A 5,931-nucleotide genomic window follows, 5' to 3' on the forward strand; every position below is an offset into this window, starting at 1 on the left:
TTCAGTTCGTAGTCTTTAGGCGGAGAACTCTCTTCGAAGGTCGGTAAATCTGGACGAGATCTGAGGAGGTGAAAGATTGCGCGTGAGATTCCTCGGTTATTGATGCTACAGGTGGAATCGTTGCCTGCGGTTCTCCTCGCGCGTGAAATCCGGAAGTCGTACCGTCACCAAACGCGTGTTGTAATGATTACGCCTCAGGGGTCTCCCTTCCTCCCCTATAAATACTCCTCTTCTTCCTTCATTTTCCTCATCTTGTCTACGAGTCATCTCCTGTTTTCGGGTCATCAGGTACATTTCTCTTCCCTTTCTTAAGGTCGTTCTTCCCTTTTTCTTGTCTTTGATGTCTTCCCCCGGATCGATTTCCTCTGATTCCTCCGCCGCAAGTCATCTCCGGCAAGCGATCTCTTCAGACTATGATGATGTCAATAGATTGAATCGCAGTGGGCGAAAATCGTCGACAAGTTCTCTCTCTAACACGTCTTCCGACCCTACCTCGCTCGCTGAGCTTCAACGCCGAGCTTCAACGCCGAGCTTTCTCCCATACGACGACTACAAGTTCGTCTCGTCTCCCCTGCGCGATTCCCTCTCTGATAGACGAGAACTTAGATGACTCGGGTGTTCCTGAAAATTGTATCGTCGTTCGTTGCTGGTTATTACTCATGGTTCTAGGGAGCATATTCTCTTGCACGTTCCTCGGACCACTATCAAGCTTGAATCGGCAAAAAGAGCGGTTAGGCTCGGCGGCTTAAATCATCTTCCGCCTATTATTATTCCGGACGAGAGTCAACGTCCCTCGGATGTTCCAGATGGTTATATCTGTCTTTCGGAGAAGCTTTTCACCGAGTGTGCGATCACCTTTCCCCACCCTGCCTTTCTGATGTCTTACTTGGCGAATCGCCGGATGGCGATATCCCAATTCGCAATGGCAACCTTCCGGAATGCAGTCGGTATCTCTATCTTAGCCGAGGCAGTGGGGATCGACCTTTCGGTGGAACACTTCGAGTAGCTTACTCGACTTATTCCCATAAATAAGCATAAATCGTCGGGTGTCTATTACGTTGGTTCGAGGGGGCCAATACTCGTCGAGGGGACGAAGGGAAAAACATACAACTGGGCCGGCTTCCCTTAATTCCCTTAACTTAATCGTCGGGCGTCTATTACGTTCCGGGGGTCGTCGAAGACCCTTCAATTCCCTTAACTTCTGGGTGGAATCTTTCACCCGGTAGCTGATCTACTTTGTAACTTCCTCGTCTTTAATTTTTTGGTTTGGTACTTAACTTTCCTTTCTTTTTGTAGTTTCTGTGCCGAGGTGTCTACTTCCATATCCTCCTGCTTTTTCGTGCCGAGATAGATAAGATTAGATCGGTCGGCCCTTACGTTTGGCCGGGATCGAGTCAAGAGACCGGATAGACATTGGCGAGGGGCACTTCATCGTCCAAAACAAAGGTTTCAAAACCTAAAGTAAAAACTTCAGTACCAACAAGTAAGTATTTGACGATCTGCGTGACTAGCAGGGATGGGGCGTTTAAACTTGGAAGTTCCCAACGTTTCTGCTCGTCTGGGACGACCTATCGGGGAGTCGTCCAATCCGCCTTCCGGCTCACCTCCTCTGCGCGAGCGTTCTGATGATCCACTGCCCGAGCCTTTGACGGGGAATAGGGCTGTTTCGTCGCAGGCGACCCTCTTCCCGAGGCACGTGCGGGGAAGAAAGCCATAGTCCCGTCTGCCTTGTCGAAGCGTCAGGTCGAGCCGACTGAGACTGAGAAAAGAAAAGAAACTTCTGGCCGTCCAGACGCGGTGGAGTGGGCTGGAGCGAGTACTCCTCAGAAGAGGAAGGGTATTACAAGCTCGTCTGCTCCGGAATCAGCGAAGAGGCAGAAACAGGGAAGCTACGAGTGGGATTTCCGCTACTCCACCGCAACTCGTGCTTTCCCAACCGACTTCGGTACAGGGAGTCTCATACCGGTTGACCGACTAAAGGAGAAGGATTCGGTCATTGACATTGCGAGGACGTCCTTTGAGGTTTGCTTACTTTTTTCGTGGTTATTATACGACCTCAGCCGTTTCATCATTTGACCCCCCCCCCCTTTTCTTTTCGTTTTGCAGCTTATTGCGGCAATGAATCGGGCGGTTTCTCGTTATGAGCGCGACATCCGTGATTTGGTGGCTGCGGCTAAGCGTTCCGATCCTTCTGCCGACAAAGTCAACTGGCTCACAGAGCAACTGACGATGGTCTTAAGCTCGAATCGGAAGCTGAAGGAACATGCCATGAATTTTGAGCGCAGTTACAGCGGGCTGGCAGCCGAGAGGGATGATCTTCGCACCAAACTTGAGATTGCTGAGTTGTCACACGATGACCTGAAGGCGGCGCTGGAGTCGAAGACGAAAAGGTTGCAGGATCGGCGAGATGAGTATGGCAACTACATGAAAATTGCTGCCTATCGCCATCTTGCCGGTCTTGCTCAGAGGCTCCTGTCAAAACAGAAGAGTTACGCGGATGCGTACGAGGCTTCTCGTTCGAAGTTTCTGGAGTACAACCAGGCCGTCGGGAATAAGTGTATGCTGGAGGCACTCGTCGTGGATGGTCAGATCGCTCTTCTCGCTGATGGGGTCATGGAGAGGGTTGATAGTGTGGTCCCTCAGCTTAAGGGAGAAGTTGTGCAGTTCTTCATTCCAAATATCAACGACAACAACTTGAATATGTCATCGGGCTACGAAGAAGGTCGGCATGAGTGTGAAGAGGAAGGGCAGTCGACCAAGGCGCAGGCGTTTACCTTGGCAGCGAGGGCTTCAGCGAGTGAACGAGTGGAAGTGCAGGGGGAAGATAGCGACCAAGAGGAGAACGAGGGGGCGGGTGAGGAGCAAACCGGGGAAGTTGCTGCCCAGGAACGAGGGGATTCTCCGCTCATCGGGTTGGTTCAAGAAGGTCGTAGCTGTGTTGGGATCAGCTCCCAAAACTAAATTATTACAAGCTGTGAACTGCCGTGTTCAAGGGTCGGCTCCCTTAGTTTTTTTTGTTTTATGTACGGTATCATCGTATTTTGGGAGGTCGGCGCCCCTTTTGAACCCTTGGGATTCCCCATTTGTTGCTTTTTGAAATGCCTTGATTGATGATGGTTTAGTCAATGCCTTTTTTTTTTATCTATGAAACGCTATCATACTCGCTAAGCTCGATTGCCCACTTGGTTAATCTCCCGGACTGGCTCGGACTGTGCAGGATAGACCGTAAAGGTTGGTTGGACAGGATGGCAATCGTGTGTGATTTGAAGTACGGTCAGAGTTTTCTTGTCACGGTGACGACTGTCGGGTAGCGAGTCTCGGGGTCATCAAGAGATTTGCTTATATAGAAGATAGGTCATTGTTCTCTACGGTCGTCCTTGACGAGTACTCCGCTGATGGCTGATGCTGAGACCGCGATGTACAGGAGCGAGACCTCGCCGAGTTCCGGTTTTGCGAGTATCCCGGGTGTTGACAAGTAACTTTTCAATTTGCTGAACGCGTCATGGCAAGCTTCGTTCCACTCGAACTTTCCTTTGGCCTTGAGGAGATTGTAAAACGGCAAGCACTTGTCCGTCGACCTAGATATAAAGCGGTTTAGAGCGGCGATACGTCCAGTCAGCCGCTGTACTTCCCTTTCATTTCTTGGTGTCGGTAGGTCTATGATCGCCTTGATCTGTGTCAGATTTGCCTCTATTCCTCGCGAGTTACTAGATATCCAAGAAATTCTCCTGATTTGACAGCGAAGGTGCACTTTGTCGGGTTCAACTTCATTCCGTACTTGTTCAAGGTGTCGAAGCATTGACGAGCATGTCGTCTATGTACACTTCCATGGTTCTACCGAGTTGCTCAGCGAACATTTTGTTGACCAGCCGCTGGTAACTTGCCTCTGTGTTCTTTAAGCCGAAGGGCATAACCTTATAGCAATAGGTTCCCCTGTCATTGATAAATGACGTTTTTTCTCGTTCGTCCTTGTGCATTAGGATATGGTTATACCCCGAAAAGGTGTCTATGAAAGTTAGCAGTTCGTTTCCCGCACTTGCTTCAACGAGTTGATCGATCCGTGGTAATGGAAAATTGTCCTTTGGGCAGGCTTTGTTGAGGTCGGTAAAGTGCACGCAAACTACCTATTTTCCGTTTTTCTTTTTGACGACCACCGGGTTAGCTAGCCATTCTGGGTATTTTACTTCTGTTATGGACCCGCCGCTGAGGAGCTTGTCTACTTCGTTGTTTACTGCTTGTGACCTTTCCGGACCTAGCTTCCGTCGTTTCTGCTTGACCGGTTTGTGCGTTGGGTGGGCGTTGAGCTCGTGAGTCGTAACAGTTGGGTCGATTCCCTTCATATCGGCCATTGTCCATGCGAACATTGCAATGTTGGTTTTGAGGAAAAGGATCAGTTTGTCTCGCATGACCAAAGTTATCTCCGTTCCGATATTAACTCACCGCTTCGTACCGGTCTCAACGAGGTTTATTTCTTCTGTTGCAGTGACGCCCTGTTGGATTGGAGTCGGCTTCCCATTGGTCGGTGACGAGCTATCGTCGCTGACTCGCTGCTTTGATTGCTATAATTTTTTCGTCGTGCGCATCTTGTGTTCAATCAAAAAGCAAGCCTTCGCACTCTGTTGGTTACCATGCAGTGTATATACGCCCTTTGGGGTCGAGAACTTGACGCACTGATGATACGTGGATGGAACTGTGCGCATCTTGTGGAGCCACAGGGTTCCCAGGATTACGTTATAGATGGTGGGCTTATCAATGACAGCGAACCGAAAATACCGAGCTGTTCCCCCAATGAAGATCGGTAGGTTTATGTTGCCAATTCTCATAAGGGAATCCCCTTCGAATCCTGTTAACGAGCGGCACTCCGGTATGATGTCGCTTTCGCTTACTTCCATTTGAGCTAAGACATTTTTGAAGATCACATTCACCGAGTTGCCGGTGTCGATCAGGATTCTTGTGACTTGGCTTTCGCTTATGAGGAGCTCGACGACCAGCGGGTCGTTGTGCGGCAGATCTAGTCCTTCTAGATCACTATTGTCGAAGGTTCTCGGCGTGTTCGGGGAATCAACTCTTGATGGCCAAGACCTGTTCATCTCGGCTTTCCTGGTGTAGTCCCTAATTGTCCTAACTGAGTCGTTGCATCCGGCTAACCCACCCATAATCATATTTATCTGTCGCCTGGGCTGTGGTGGGTTTTGATCAAGCTTTCGATTGGTGCAAGGGCGCTTCTCATGGGTGACGTCGTCCGGCATCCCCAGTTCGTCCTCACTTTGGTCGTCGAGAATCTTGGAGTCTTTGCTTTCGAACTTCTGGGCAGCAGTTTCTCCTCGCTTAGGATTGTTTTTCCCGGGCCGGGGCATCTTGCTTTTGTCAGAGTCCACCACTATTGCGCCCTTTTTATATCGTTCCATCAAGATCGTTTAGAGATAGCGGCACTCCTCGGTCGCGTGAGTGGAGCTTTGATGGTAATCGCAGTACTGGGTCGCACTGCTTTCCCCTCCTTCTCTTCTGACGTAGACGTTCCATGGTTATTTATGTTGGACGTCGTCGCCGATCGCGAAGGTCCGGCGGTCCGATCTTGATTCCGAGTGAAATGATGCCGAGGCTCGGTGTGTTCGACTTTAGGAGCTACGATCGTTGGCTCCTTAGTCGCAGCGAAAACCGCTGCGTGCTTCTTAGCGTTGACAACCTTCTCCTCTTCGAGCTCAATATGCTTCGCTGCTCGGAGCAATGCGTCGGCTATGGTTTCCACGTGTGTCAAGGACAGTTCTTCCTTGAAACGGGACTCATACCATAAGGCGTTTCGGAGCGCGACGATTGCCGCGACATCCGGGATCGAAACGTTGACGACGACCTCTTTGAACCGCCATATGAAAGACCAAATCGATTCCTGACGTTCCTGTGTCAGGGCATAAAGGTGGGCGTGAAAGTTTT

This window comes from Camelina sativa, chromosome 1 (genome assembly GCF_000633955.1).
Source record: "Camelina sativa cultivar DH55 chromosome 1, Cs, whole genome shotgun sequence".
In the NCBI taxonomy this organism is placed as follows: domain Eukaryota; kingdom Viridiplantae; phylum Streptophyta; class Magnoliopsida; order Brassicales; family Brassicaceae; genus Camelina; species Camelina sativa.